This window comes from Echeneis naucrates, chromosome 4 (genome assembly GCF_900963305.1).
Source record: "Echeneis naucrates chromosome 4, fEcheNa1.1, whole genome shotgun sequence".
Lineage (NCBI taxonomy): Eukaryota > Metazoa > Chordata > Actinopteri > Carangiformes > Echeneidae > Echeneis > Echeneis naucrates.
The window spans coordinates 6,659,894-6,676,400 of NC_042514.1; the positions used below are offsets into that span (position 1 = coordinate 6,659,894).

The following is a 16,507-nucleotide window of genomic DNA, read 5'->3' on the forward strand; positions in this document are numbered from 1 at the left end:
TCAGCACGAACGAAAGATTTTTGGAAGCAATTTGCTCATATGTGCGGTAAATTCTGCTTTAGTTGTGCTGTATTAAAAGGTTTTCATTAGATTTTTGTTGTTGTTTTGGAATGTTGGGTAGTTGTGCGTCCGTTTAAGGCTTAAGTTAGATTTGGTTGACACGTTTGTATGCATACAGGCATTTAGAGTATATAATTGTGTTTGTGTGTGTGTGTGTGTGTGTGTGTTTGGAGATGTTTGCCATATGTGAGCACCAGAACAATTTGGCTCAGTGTGGATGAAACACTGGACTGTGTCTGCGGACACTGTGAAACCGCTACACACCCTAACCTCAGTGTCACCCTTATTTCAAACGTGCACTCGCGTGCACACACACACACGCATATTCACAGCCATGCAGCAATGTGAAAATGGGGATATTGTTTCCACTGACTTTCACAATAGGAAGTATTGATTCCATATACGGCGTGTTGGGTTGTAACACTCCACTTTTCCTACTGAACAGAAAGAGGAAAATGAGATGTTTTCAATTTTGAATCAGTATATCTGATCAGCAGGGATCGAATGGATGCTGATCTCGGACTTCAGCAGATAAAATTTGGAGGGCCGGAGAAAATAAACATGCTCTCTTTGTGTATTTGTGTTTGTATATGGTCCAGATTTAACGACGTATTCTGCGCTTATAGGGAACCTGGGGTGCATCTGAAAGAGCATGCTCGCATATTTCCTTATTTTATTTTTTGTCTGAGCTTGTGTGCTTTTTGGCCAGTGCCTCTTGTGTTTGTTGTGCTCATGTAATAGACAAAGACGTTCAAGAATTTGAGCAATTCATATAGAGGAAACAGATGAGACATTCTGGTTTAGGACCAAATGCCCTGGAAAAGCAGGGCTAATCCCTTTATTATCTTTCCAGCAGCAGATTCCAGCAGGCACTTATGAAGCAAGCCTATCCTCACATCCAACCAGAACACATCTCTCTTTCTCCAGTACATATCTCTTTCTCTCTCTACATATATACGCATACAGATATACAGAGAGACAGAGACATATGTGCTGTACAGCTGCACAGTATTTGCTTCACGCTGTGTCTTGGCAGGGAAAAGTCATTATCGCAACGCACCAGTTGTACCCTGACTGCTGCATGCGCATGTCACAGTCTGTACCTGGCTAATATTTTCAGAAATTCATCATCAAAGAAAAAAGAAAGAAAGAAAAACTCACTTCCTTCCACGCATAGATGTCTGAGTTTGTGGCTCTTAGAAGTTGGTGCCCTTTAGAAAACACGTTCAGCTCCCTCTCCCTTCCAATTAAAGCTGGCCCTGGGCTTTTGTGTAGAGGGCAGGCAAGCAGTGACGGACATACGGGCAAAAAGGAAGCAACATAATCTCCTCGCAATATCCTGTGATGTTTCATGCTTAATTCACTTGTTGTTTTAGTTTATTGCATTTTTTTTCCCATGTCTGCATAAATATTAAAAATATATCCACCAGGAGAAGCCCTGACATGGTCCTAGACTTTCATATTGTTCTGTTCGGTCGAAGCCTGGCAGATTTGAAGCGTCTGAAGGCTGCACCATGAGCTATGAGGGTCAGAAAACATCCTCCTAAACCTTTGAGACTGTCTGCATGGAAAGAACAGGCTGTTTACACGGCGTGGACTGACTTCAGGCAGAAGTACAGCATTGTGAACTTCATTTGGTTTGTTTGGCAGTGGCAGTTTCAGTTAAATGTCGGTGAAAAAGCCACCCATAAAGTAAGAACTTTCAGGACAATGGTAAACTTTAAATACTATCAGAGAACATTATGTTGTTGTGGGATGAGGTGGTCAGTGGTTCACGGTATGAAAAATTATACAGCAGTTTTGTTATGCCACTGTATTTATTTGCAAAATGTAATCCTAAGAATCTTTTGGAAAGATTTATATTTTTAGAAATTCTAACTAAGGCTCAGTTTAGGTGTATTATGTGTTGTAAATGGCAACGGTAATATTTTATAATGACAGTTTTGGCTTTTATACAATATCGGGCTTCATTAAAAAATTTTATTGTTGGACCGGGCAGCTGGACAAATTTACTAAAGCACATGTATTACATTTCATGTAGGTAAAGTAAAGCAAACCCAATCATGATTTATATGTCGTTAAGTAGAGAGATAAACATGAATTTCATAATGCAGCGTGCCAGAAATAATTTACAGCAATGCATTATTTTTTTTTCTCCCAGAATTCATAACTTCAAGGTGATGTCACTGACAAATTATTAAAAGAAAAAAAAAAAACATTCCTCCATAAAAGGGCAGATTCACAAATTTTAGTTTCCATCTTATCAGAACAAAGTCAAGACAGAAAGCCACCCACCCGTTTCGCACAGATAAACCACAGCCAGCATTAGCTGTTGAATGGCGCCCTGTCCAAACATACACACGTGCACATGTACAGACAAACAGAAAAACACACACACAAGCTGACACTCACTCACTGACAGTCTCAGTCAAACCACTTGTTGAAGGAAAGTTGGAAGTTGAGGCCTCCTGGAAAATAGATCATGGAATTTCCTCTTTTTCCACTGGTGTGAAACCAGCAAACATATATATTTAGATTTACTAGACTGATTTTTGGAAGAGAGAGGCGAAATCCCTGGGCAGCAGCAGCAGCAGACGCTGAGACATCGAGAGCACCCGCCGGTGCCAAGATGGCGTGTGTTTTCAGGGGTAAATGGAGTCTTTTGTGAGCAATCAGCTCAGAAGCAGGAGATGAAACAGGGAGCGCCATTAGCTAATTAAAACTGAGGTTCAGCACATGACCTGACTTTTCCTCTGAATGCCGCCTGAAACCGGAGCTGTCTGTGTGCAGGGTGCGGGCGGCGAGTGACGTTGATATTAATGTGTTTGTACCAGTACGGGCCTCTGACACTCCGGCCTGTTTGAACGCTGTCGAGGCCACAATTTCTGAGTCTAGAACCGCTGGCTCGCAGATTTTACCCACAACAAAGCTCAGTTCGCTCCCAGATGAGCCTCAGTAGCACTTATGTAGAGAGGCTCAGACATCTGCTCATAGAAACATTGAGTGTAGTCCCGGCATGTTACACACCCAACAACAACAACAACATGTAGACATTCAAAGTGACCCAAGCAACTCATTCAGGCAAAGAAATCCAAACTACCAATACAAAATACTGTGGACCAAGGCCAACTGGCTCCTCAGGCGGGACACACACATTCACTCCACACTGCACTTGGAGAGGAGAGGTCTTTGTATGGCTCATTTAAAGTAATCAGGGTCAATACGCAAGAAGAGGCATTGATTCAGCATGTCAAGAATAACTGCATGCTTAGCGAACGGAGCTGCTTAAGTCTGCTAAATCGGCAGAAATATAAAGACCTTATCGTTCCCTAAATCAGAACACGGTGGAGATAAACACTTTATCTAAAGATCCTGGGCTCCTGCTCCACATTAAATGATTTTCAGAAATAGCTTTGTCAGCCATTGCCAAGGCAAATGAGTTCATTAGGTAGCTTGATAGTGTAATTTCGCTCTACAAAGCCCTAATCCCATCCTGTGGTTATCCTCTCTTTCTGTCAGGTCTGCTGCGCCGCTTGGCGAAGGCAGTCGTCATGCTTATAGTAACACAACACTGTCCATATGTGATACTGGTATGATGAAACAGCTGGCGTGGGGGTTCTGTGACTGATGTTTTGGCATATGAATGAAAGCCCTGGATGGATGGCTCTTGCTTGTTTTGCTTGTTGAGCGGTGCAGGCCAACTTCTTGTCAGGCCCAAAACGTTTCCCAGTCAGTCTTTTATGGTAATGTAATCCAGTACCCCGCAACGCAACCCCCCCCACCCCCCAGCCCAGCCCCGCCCCCTTCCAACATCGTCTCAACTTTACCCCTTTTTCTCTCCCACTTTCGTTTAGATCTATATTAAGGGTTTCCTTCATACAATCGACACTTGCAACAGCTACGCAACCACAATCTATCAACCTTAAGACAGTTAAATGAGTTAAATAAAAGTATTCTAAAACTCCATTTATTTTATCGTTAATGTTACACATACAGTTATTCACTGGCCAATAATTATTGCTTCGATAAAAAACATTAAACTGGTGGAGTCGTTGGATACATATTAAATCATAATGTTGATTCGGGGACTTGTTACAATTCAGTTAGTCAGAAATATATTTTGATTTGAATTCACCTCTCATTTGAGTAGCCACGTAGTTTGAGATCTAATGATGTTTCTAAACTGGTGATGATATAGCAAACAGCAAAGAGTGGCTTTGTCTGTAATGGCTCGGCGTGTGGTTAAAGGTTTTTGTTGCGCTTTCTTACCCGGTCCATGCGATACACATCAGCGTGTCAACATGTTTACATATTAAGTTGAACATAATGTTTCAGTTGGACGGCGGGGAAAATTAGGGTCATTATACATACTAAGTTCCCTCAGCCAAATGTGGCGTTCGTGAAAAACTGGGGCACAACAAAAGTGGAGGAACTTTTTTGCAGCTGCATCAAATATTAAATGTTTTGAGCAGTTTTGTTTTTTTTTTTTTTTTCTTTCCTGCTTTCTTTGTGTCGAGAGCACAAATCAAATTGTCAAAGCTGTTTCAAGGACACGGTTTGAGGGATGGTCGTGCACACTTTGTTTCGTATACTGCAGACTGGTATGCATAAAAATTTCGTGTTCAGGACAAACTACTTATTAGCTTTCACAGTATGCAGCTGGGGTCATTGCGCCGGCTGAGCCAAAAGACGTTGCATTATGTGCATTCTCTCCTGGAGGGAAACAGGAGGAACTTTTTCAGTGTGCAGTTCACATGAGCAGCTTTCTTTGAAATAACCGATCTGACATGTTTGGATTCTTCACCTCTGGTTTATAAAGTCCGTGGCTGGAATGACAATGTGAACCTGTCCACGGGATGGCTGGATCTGTCTGGTAATATTTCAGAAATACGGCGAATGATCGAGAACATGCATAACATAAACAGTGCAGCGTTTCTTGAATATGTTGCATTGAACTTAGGATATGAAAGGTCAAACAGCCACAGCTACCTCCCTTTCAGCCTCATAACCAGGTATCAAAGCATGCAGGGTTAACTACATGTGATACACTCTAATTGCATTTGTCTGGAATGCAATATTTTGAGTTTCCCCATTTCCTCAACATTTAATCACGCTCTGGTATCGGAAACCTGAAGACCCAGGGCTGCGGCTGGTTTTACATTGCATAGAGATTGTGTCATAATTGTGTTCCATCCAAAACCTTAATCAGTTTAACCTCTCTGCTGAGCCAGATCAGTTTACTAATACATGGGAGAGATGAAGCTGGGGTGTGCATTCGGTGTCTGTCATGTTCACAGGAGGAGGCAAGGGGAGGGGTCGGCTGGATGGAGAAGAGCGGTGGGATCTCGGACTCCCCTCTTGAGTCTTAAAATTTCCCCTGGTTGTTAGAGCTGAATAGTTGTGTCTCTTGGTTGTATACTGTCATGGATCACGTACGTTGCGGAGGCGTACTTCAGGTTCAACCCCTGCAGTCAAACAGATAATTATACCCAAATTACACTTGTGGCATTTTACGACACAAAGACATAACGGGCCCTTTCTGCTCTGAGACTACCATCTTCACCCACTCCTCATAGTCACACATTGTGTCAACACACAATTTGTGCCACAGAAGCCAGTCAGCAAACACACATACACACACACACACACACACACACACACACACAAACACTAAACAGGTCAATTGCTTGTGTATGGTGTGTGTGTGTGTGTGTTTGTTTTGAACAGAGGTAAATCTCTCAGCACCCTCATGTTTGTTTTTGTTTTTTGCTGACTTGTCAGTGTGGCAGAGGGCACTGCGTAGAACCGAGTCCAGGGCAACATCTACCCATGACCGCCTTCACATCACCCACCAAACAAGCAAACAAGAAGGACATTTATACACACCAGGACCACTTCTGTGTCAGGGCTCCACCACAGCCCCAGGAGGACAGTATCCCTCCACCCAGCCCCCTCACACTGCTCCACAGCCAGGCTAGGCTAGACCTGCAGCTAATATATAGGAGAAACTGAGTTGCTACTGTGCAAAGTAAACACCAAGAGTAGTATGGATAAATTATGCAGCGAAAGACATGTTTACATTTATGGTGTCAAGTTTAAATTATGCACCACGGTGTTCTGTGGTCAGTGTGCCGGCTTTAATTTGAATGTTTGAGAAACGCAGTGAAGGTTGAAAGAAACCGAGCCAGACAGGCAATTGGCCTCTACTGATGTCATCCCCGAAAAAGACGTTTTTGCCCAGAATTCATCAAACGGCATTATGCATGACAAGGGATTTGGTATGCACTGAATGTGGACTTGAGAGCATTTTTGAAGCATTAGCAAAGCTGTTGCGCACACAACTCCAGCATTTGTAACAGCTCAAATCTGCTCTCCAAGCTGAGACGTTTATGTTGCGAGTGCGTGTTTACACGGTTTCAAACACCTAAGAGAGAGTTAAAGGAATGAAGAGAGCTCCCAGTGGAAAGAGCCGAGCAGAGTATTGAGCCATTGAGTGGGTGTTAAATGCTAAATACACCAAGACAGTGACCTTAACCGAAACCACATCTCAAGTAATGGTCAATAATGAGAACAAGGTCAGAAATTGGAAAGACGGGCCCAATAATCTTCTGAGTGGGACACTTTAGGACACGACACACACAATGATACATTTCTATGACTGCATTTTATGATTACCAGCACCCAGCAGAACTGGCACTGCAGAGAGTGATATTGAAGCTGGGATTTACCTCTCCCCCATAGAGTTTTACACCCCAGTGATCTGTAACTGTCTCCAGAAAAAGAAGCCCTCTCGCTTTCTGTGCACGTCTACAAACATCTGTTTCACATTCAGCCTGTTCAGCTTTGGGATTAGTTTAACATCGATGTAAAAGGGTTTATACAGGGTTTAGAACCAGGATGGTTTGGTTATTCGGGCAGCATTACAGTAGAAGTAAGAAGCCTTTAAGTCAAAGCATATCCTTTTTCCCTCTCCCTCTGTTCTTCCAGCCTCTAATAACAGTGATCTGTCATATTGTGTCATGTGGAGACTGTCATTTCTCCCACGATGCATCTTTGTCAGAGGTTAAACAAGCAAAACATTCAATATCACAAGTATGCCAGTCTCATTTTCATAGAAATGAATCCAAGACATTTAGATTTGGTCACACACGATTTCAAGTGCCAGTAGGAAATAAAAAGGAAAATTGGACATGGAAACAATTGTGTATTGTGACGTGCTGTAGCTTTAACTGGGAACTGTGAAGTCAATGAGCACCAGGTTTATCACGGCAAACATAAACCTATATCTGTGGGGGAAAAAAATTGAAGTCATTATTTTATGAATATGAATTTTTTACCAAAGGATAGCAGTAATCATTGGAACATCCAGACTTTGGCTCGAGCCTTTTCGAGTGAATACACTGGAATCGGGAGGGGCTTTATTTGAAAAATTTCTTCTCCAACAGGTCAGCGGATACAGATGCGTCTGTGTGAAGCGAATAGCCGAATATAAAAACTGTATACTGAAATGTGGTGAATTGATTTATTGAAATGTGAATGAACGTCAATGTGCTCGCAAGAACGGCTGAGGCGAGATTGGACCTGACAGACTGAGTGTCGAGCGCAGTCTGATATATTGCAACCAGCCATATCCACACAACTGAAACTGGACCCTGAAAACCCGCAGAGAGCAGAAAAGAACACAGGCTTGGCAAGGCGAGGAGTGAACAAATCAAGGGGCACCGTGGCATCTCAGTTGCACCACATTTCTGAGGCAGCTGCTTTTTTACCCAAAAGGCTCTGTGGTCTGGTCGCCCTCCAGAGAGTTGCGTAAACGCGCGCTTTCACTGCCTTCACCCTGTTTCAATCCACGGGCCGGTGCTGATCGCATTGCCATGTTGACCTGTTGTTTAGTTTTGCTGGCATGTTTTCTGTCTGAATCCTATAGTGCTGCTGGCACTGAGGCATTTGGTTTGGCAACCCACCAGGCTTCTGCAATGTTTATTTGTTGTCACGTCAGAGTTATAGAGTCGTCGGCGTACGCTGCAGTAGGCATGAGCCTTTGCACAGCTGTGTCAACTCTTGACTTACGTGGACAACGGTTGGTTTGCCAAAAAGGGAGAAGGGCTTTTATTTCTCTGCCTAACAAGTCTGTACAATCCAGGAACATTGTGACTCTGACTGTGGTATTCATCATATCAGGTTGCCACACAGGAATTTTAAGATGGTAGAAGAGAGTTTGTCAGCTGAAATCACAGAGTGGGAATGAAAACAGGGGACAAGAGTGTCCCACTTCGCATTTAACTTGAAGGTGCACTTATAGTGTTTGGTATCTATGTCAGCATGAAATATTCTCTGACCACACCAATAATCCATATGTATAAAAATCCACTCTTGCACTGTCAGAAAGCAGCATTCTCTATGTTTTCTGGGCTTTCTGCGGTTTGGTGGTGTATTCTTTTTTCTTTAGGACACAAATGCTTAATGTCAGGGGTTGTCAGAGACGAGGCGTCTTTCCAGACCTGTGGCAATAACCAAAGATGCCAGTTTCTCCATTACCAGCTGCCTCAATAGACCAGAATGGAATGCAATAGCAAGATTTGTTGCCTTTCGAGTGTGGACAGTTTTCACCCGGGGAGATTAGGGCGGTCACTGTAGTAGGAGACAAGTCAGGTTGAAGTAAAACGGGAGTGCTACTCTCTAACTTTGTGCTGTACAGTTGTCAGACTGTGAAGATGGCCCGGACAGCGCTAAGGTTATCAGACTTTTGGATTCCACGTGGAGGAAAACGGCAGCTGGGGGGGGGAGGAGAAAGTCAAATAAATGGCTAAAATAGAAAAGTTAAAAGGCTCAGTGCAGAAGTCACAGAGGAGAGAGAAAATGATGGATGATGATGTTGAGGTTCCAGAAAAAATATCACCTCAGCGCTCGGGCCAAGCCTCACATTGGCTCAAACGGTATTTGTCTAACAAGGCTAACAAAAGAGCAATAAAGTGGATCAATTAAATATAAAGTTATTGTTCTCACTGGCTGTTGTTGAACTGGTTGCACCACCGCCAATATAAAATGGAGCGGTGGAGCATGGCGAGGTATATAACACCGCATTGTTGGGCCGGAGCAAGAGGAGCTTTTTGGCAGAAGGGGGGTAAAAGAGAGACTAGAGCGAGAATGGAGGCAGGTGTGAGTGAAAGGTGCTGGACAGACTGAAGCCCGGTTGTCAGAGGATGCCGTAGTTCATGGGTCTGTCGAGAAGGATCCTTTATTGACTGCCAGTAACATCAGTCTAGGCGCCGGCTCGGAACACAGATCATGTTTAGGATTTTCATTGTGTAACCCATAGTCTGCCTTTTTGGTGGTGGGTTCGGATTTCGTGAATGAGTTTATAATTAATGCCTTGATAGTTACTAATGGCTGTGGCACTGGAAGGTTTGTATTGCACTCTAATTAGCCAATATAAATGGTTAGGACTGCTCATTAGAATAAACACACTCACCATACAAAGTCTTTCACTGAGCGAGAGGTCACATGATCGTGTCTACCCACCGAAGTGAAGATGGTAAATATTCATTGGTTATTATTTTCCACATTCAACCCTCACTGTGCAATAAATCTCCTTTCGCTTTCAGACCGCAAAGCTAAATACTTTCACATTTTTGCATTAGACCAGAAAAACACATTTTAAACACTTCCAATGCAGCTCAGGTCTCAATTTAATGTTTTTCGGGGGATTCGTGTAACATCAAAACCACACTGCTGAATTCATTTAGCTAAATTAAAAGCAAGTTAATAAATGTGTGCCATGTTCATTCTTGTTTATAAGACAAAAAATTTGGTTTTCATAATTTCCTATAAAAAATACAATAAAATAAGATTAAGTGTGGCGATAAGGCAGTTTTAGGTTGTGCTGAGACAAATAATGTGTCCAGTTGTAATACAAGATTTGCTAAACCTTTAGCTTTATTTCATGCAGAATAACTGCAGTATGAGTGTCCTGGGGAATACAGCAAGGGGAGAAACTGGCTTTCAGTAGTCAAACGGACTTCTCTTACTTACAACGCGTTATATATGAATGCCATCAGAAACACAATGCCGTGACTGTTACAGGCTCTCGGACTTTAAGCAAACTGAGCAGCTAACCTCTGTTAGTACAGTTAAGTATAAAGTATGTCAGTTTGAAACTGGTTTGACACCCTGAGCTTTTGCCCAAAAGGAAGATTTAATAACAGAAGAAATAGGCTGGTTTGGTTCTCCCCTAAATTTGCATTATAACACAGAACCCTTTCCCCGGTCTGCTTCGTGTCTTTGAGAATGTGACCCTGCTTTCCTTTTTCCCCCTCAGCCTGGTGAACCGGTAAACCCCAGGGTGCCTGGTTTAAGAGGAAATCACATCTTAACTCTCTAATCTGATGCAGGGCTGCAGAGCTGGTTGGACATTTGAATGAAGGCCTCTGAATCACAACAGGTTAAGTGCTTCCATGAAGCCCCACCATGTTGTTGCGCAGCCAGGCTCACAGTGTTGCCAGGCCTCCGCGGCGGGAGCAGGGGTTCAGAGCCATCACGGCACTTCCTCCTCAATCTCCAGTCTGCGAGAGGAACACAACAGCTGGGCCAGCTCATTATGTGAGCAGCCTCATTTAGTCATCATAGGAATGCTTCCTGTTGTGCCATCCACATAGTTTTTAATCTGGCCCCCCAAACTATTCAGGCATGAGTGCAAAATGGCTGTTAAGAACAATTTCTTTAGTCATTTACATGACTACTTCCTCCCACCAATTTATCGGCTGAGCTCGTTTGTTCATTCGCATCTGGACAACACTCCCTCGCTTTTACTTATTTGCTGCCTGTGCTCATATCTCGGCATTCAAAAAATCAAGGATTCCCAAAACTGATAAAAAAAAAAAAAAAGTGAAGGACACACTGGGGAGAAGAGACGTGTTGAGCAAAAGCAAAGCAAGTGAGTGCAAATGTCATTTTTGGGGAAAAAAGAAAGTCACTCTGTATCTTTGATTGAAATTAAAGGCGTGTTTTGAACAGATGAAGCTGACTGCTGAATGGGTCCCGCTTCGCAGTGGAAACGATATGTGTAAACTATGTAATGCAAATGTTTTAGCCAAGCTGTGTTTAATTTTGTATCCTGACGAAGCGCATGAGAAACCTGTCTCTCCTTAGCTGTCTCGTTGAATCATATGGATATAATTTCATCCATTTACGTTTTTCTACTCTTTGCTGTGGTTGCCACAGGGCATTTGGAAGCAGGCAGATTAAATGCACATGTTCCTTTCCCATCCACAGCCGGGGCACTCTTCTCTACAGCCTCCCCTCCGAACAGATCCCGAAGTGTTGGTGGTTTTCCTCGTCGGTCGGGGCAGAGAAAGACACCTTGTGATAAACCGACTAATTCCAGCGACCGCTTTTTTTTTTTTCTTTCATACTCATAAAGTTATACAGGCTGCTTTTGAGCATTGGCACTTTATAACATGTTTTATTTGGCTGTGTTTCCTTTTGCCACCAAACCTCTTTGCCCTTCATCGCGTCTGTCAGGCTTAGCAGTAAAGGAGCCTGGATGTATTAGGCAAAACTAATCACAGCGGAAAGCCTGTTGAGGCTGCTCTGAGGACTTTTTTTTTTTTTCCTCTTTTATGGGGGGGCCCACTGAACATGAGTAATAGTGAATTTCATGCTAGTTAGCAGCCGAACAGTTGAATCCCATCTCCCCATCATTAGTCAGAGGTCTGATCTACAATTACTGCCCAGGGCCTGAGAGATATACTGGTGCTGAAGGAGATATCAGGATTCCCTCGCATCTGTAGCAACCCTAGAAAAGCTCCGCTGTCAGGAGAGAAAATCCTGGAAATAATTCGAGGGGGGAAAAAAGGGGGTCCTGTAGGTGATGACCTTGGCTGTAAGCGCCCCAGTCAGATTTAATTTCACAAGAGAAGAACCTTACCTCTACCTTATTTCTGATTCCCTCCATTTCTCTTCTTACAGCATTCATTAAAACATCTAATCAAATTCCTGTCCTACATGTCAGCAGACCATACACCCCCCCCACCACCACCCTCCCCGACACCCGTCCATAACGGCCGGTTTGTTCACGTCATCTGCTGCTCATGGACAGTTGCTAATGAGCCACCGCATGTGAGGAGAGCTGCACACTGCCGCCTTTAAGCCCCGGCACTGTTTGGCCTTCTCCCTGCCAGTCAGGAGTCATTTCCCATGAAGGCCTCAGACGGACCCGCACCTCCACCAGCGCGCACGCTTGCGCCCATAACCTGTCTGTTGTGATCAGCTGCCTGTCCACCCTTTCAACCCGTTTGTGCCCCCTTCAACCAAGTCAAGACCCCGCTGTCATCCCCAATGTTTACTGAACTCCTGAGCTCCCCCCGGCCCGTTCAAGAATGAAATGGTGTCAAACAGGGCTCAAATCCCCTCCACCGCTACCCAGTGCCACTCCCCTCGTGCGGCGATCTGTCGGTTTACCTTAGACGGAGGTTTTCAGAGAGGAAAACTAAACATGTTTAAAGCAATTAATGTGATTAGCTCCATCTAAACTGTTTTCATAGATAATAGTAAAAAGTCAAAAGTAAAATCGATCCACTGTCAGAGGCCTCAGCTGCCAAAGGTCTCTGTTTATACCACTTTAACCCATGTCCTCATTACTCCCCACAGTTTATATTTAAAGGCAACTCCTTCTGGTCCATACAGAGGACATACTGACGTGTCCTTTTAACGTGTATTCGCTATTTTGTTTGGCTTTTCATCGTCATTATATTTGTAATGAAGGTCAGTCCAGGGAGAATCAGACCCATGACAAGGTCTCTGTATTCATCTGCGGGGATAACGCGTTGCACAAACATTGTGAAAACTCTTTCTAACGCATCAATATCAACAGCAGCAAATGTGTATTTCACAGCAGCGTGTGCCCCACGTACGCAAAAATGAAGTTGCCAATAACTGAGCTCACTGAAAGAAGTAATTTTCCCAAGAATGGCCACACCGAAGCATCTTAGAGAAGCAAAACGTTTTTCATGCATCTCTGCGTTTCTGGGTGACGTCCACGGCTAGAGGTGGCGCTGCCTATTGGCTTTCCCATCAGGCAGGAAGACCTCATACTCAGCTCCATCCCTGCTACTCCCCGCTCCCAGAGTAATAATACGCTCTATGCGATTAACACGGTTTCCTCCGCGGACTCGTAGCTATAATTTGGCCTCAAATCTGTACTGCAGAAAAGAAAGCAATGAAAGAGTGATTATTCCCTTATACATAAATACACATTTTTGGCAAGTCAATAATAGCCGTGTTTGTTTTCCCAACTCGAATGCTTGGCGCCGTATTTCAGCAGTCAGCATGGACCGTGTCTGTCATGACCAGCATGGTAGCGTGGATGTTCATCCACACTAAGATTTTTATGAAGCTTTCCCACCCTTAGCTGCCTCTCTTGTTTCCAGCTGAAACATTTGACTGGCACAACTGGAGAATAATATGTTTCCTCTGTACAACGCTGCGTGACATAAAATTGTAATTTCATTTTTTTTTTTTTTTTTTTTTTTTTTTTCCATGGTTGCCTGGGCGGGATATGTGCCTGTCTAGCGCTGAGGAATCATGGGTGATATATTCCTAGCGAGTTTGGGGTACGCACATTTTATGCATTTCTCATGGGCACTTTGGGACAAGTTGATTGCCTCAACTTTAACAACACCACACGTTAGCGCCATCCAAAAAGAGCTGAGCAAATGGCCACTAATTATGCTGAACTCTTGCGCTTTGGAACAGTTGAGTGTTTGGAAAAGTGACAGTGGCAAGTATTGAAAGTTGGCATCACAATGCTCAGTCAGATTCTTAATCTTTCCTACTTTTCCTTTATTCAGAAATTACTCAGTGTGAACTACAGATCCAGACACATATAACGGTGCTTTTGAGAAGTTTGGCTTATTTTATTTATCAGAAAAAAAAGAAACATATATTTTTCTCTTTTATGAAGTTATTTTTGGGCACACTTTATGCCTGTATCATGCAGCGAAGAGTGAAAGGAAATGGGACAGAGAAGGGGAAATGATATGCAGCGAAGAGTCCAGCTGGAAGTGAGTTGAACCAGGGTATTGCCTATTCAGAGGATTTCCACCCACAATACTCCCTATTGAGTCATCCTGAAACTCATGTATGTATTTTTCAAAATGATTTATCAAAAAGTTGATTATTTTGGAATTGAAACTGCAGAATTCCACCTCAACAAGACGATAAAATGTCAAGTTTATTTTCAGTCAGAACTGCTGATAAATCGCCAACTTGTGAAAAGTCTGAAATATTAAAAAAAAAAAAAATTTAATTCTTCTGAGCATGGCAAGAGGAAGCTTTTGTTCCCAAACCTATTGGCTTGAAGCTCTTTCAAACTTAATGAGCCGTGCATTGTGTATCTATAAGCAAGCAGATTACGACTGTCTTGCTGAGCCACACAGACACGCAGACGCACACATCCACACGCTGGTGGAGCTGGTCACCTAACACAGCTCTACCATGACAGGCTTAAGTTTCGCCGATATTAAATGGAGCCTCAGTGAATAGAAGGCCCTGCCTGCGCTGTGTGAGTGAATGAAGGAGGCCCGGGATGAGCATTGAGCCCAGATGAGGCTGAAGGCCCATTAGAAGAATGGTGTCACTCTCTCCTTCGCTGTAACCCGACCTGCCGTTAGCAGGCTTCACTAAAGGTCAGGGCACAATGGACAGCAGAGACCTCAGAGCCTCTGCAGCCGTTTGTACAGGAAGTTGTTTAGAAATTGGATTTGAGTGGGGAAGCTATCAGTTTTGAGGACGCTGTCTGGTGTTTGAGAGTTTACGGTCAGAGTAGTGGCACTATTGTTGAAAGACTAAACATCTCTCCTATTTCCCCGTCTCTCACTGTGTGTTCCTCCTCACCATTGTTTTGACTTAGCATTAATGGAATATCTGTTCAACACAGAACCCAACGTCTTATCTAATGATGAATAATAACAAAGAAAGAAATATTGAAAAATAAAATTTGTCAAGACTTTTTTTTTTTAATATAAAAAGAGTAAATATTTAAGTTGTTTTGTTTTTACAAAAGAGACTTAAAGCTAAGTTTATTAATGTTTTGACCAGAGACATTATGAACAAAAACAACTGAACTACTACAGCAGTTATTTATTTCTGATGGTTCATGGACGAATTGACCAAAATGACACTGCAACATCTAGAATTTAATGTAAATTAATGGAGGCTGTCCCTAATGACACTGAGAGCAAAGGCAGCTTTAGCTTTGTGGTGGCCTCCAGATGAATTGCTCCGAAAAAAAGGAATGACATTTAAATAAATAAGTAATTATCAAAAACCAAAACCATTTGCTGTAGAGATCAATCCAAAATGTGCCATTTTCAGTAAATACAAACACCGACTGGATCACGTTTTTTTGTTTTTTTTGTTGTTTTTGTTTGTTTGTTTTTGTTGTTTCGTGATGAAAATTCTTCTCCATTTCTGTCATCAGTCTTGATTGTTCTGATCTTTATAGTTATGCTGGTCGAATTAATCACATCGAATATTATTTATGCAGTCACATGGAGCAAGTCTAGACCAAAGCCTTCATAATGGGCCGTGGCTGCCCCTCTTTTCATGCGTCTCAGTTCGCCGTAGGATGGCAGGCCTGTGTTCTGTACAGACGAACGGCCCTGACAGGAGCTCACTCTCTTCTTCCTTGTGCCTGTATATCGATGTCAAGGTGCTGCTGAAAGCCTAAATGGGATTAACATTAGGTAGATATAAGTAACGTTGAGCTACGGCTCATATATTAGTGTACACCTATGCACTTTATGGCTCTTTGTAGGAGGTCCTGACATGGACGGCCTTATCAACCAATCAGCCGTGTTTTAAGTGGATACACGAGAAGCTGCATAAATCATTCACGTGTTAACAAATCTGTGGTGTTCATTGGCTGAGTGGCCAGGATCGAATGGGCCACGCTGGGTCGGATATGAGCTTGTTTACAGTCACTGTCACTTCTCAGTCTAATATACTGTACACAGACAAGCACTTATCTTATGCTATGCATTACAGTCCATTAACTGCTGCTGTGCGGCACACTCCGGTTTCCCCCCTCAGCTGAAATAGCAGCCTTGAGGCAGGTGTACTGTCTTTCAAGTGGATGTGGTTTCAAACAATAGTCCTTGGATTGGCTGCGTAATTCAAGAGCCATGGAAAGAAAGAAAAAAGGAAAAAAAAAGAAAATGCTTGCGATCATACCACCCACATTCTTAAGCATCTCTCACTTTTCCATGGCCGGTGACTATGCGGTGTGCAATGAACTCCTCCAGCTGTGTGAGTGATCAAGGGACTGAGGGAAAGAGGAGGACAGCATCTTTCTGAGTCACACACAGACACGTATACAGAGCCCACATTGTACCAGAATTTGCCAGATTTACACTGATTGATTTCTTTTTTTTTTTTTCTGTGGGTTTGT

At 43.1% G+C, this 16,507-nt stretch overlaps 1 protein-coding gene across 5 annotated transcripts in view; it reads left to right on the forward strand.

Moving 5' to 3' along the window:
* glis1b (GLIS family zinc finger 1b) overlaps window positions 1-16,507 on the forward strand; it is a 76,360-nt gene that overhangs the window by 40,700 nt on the left and 19,153 nt on the right. The gene's annotated exons all lie outside the window — the stretch shown is intronic.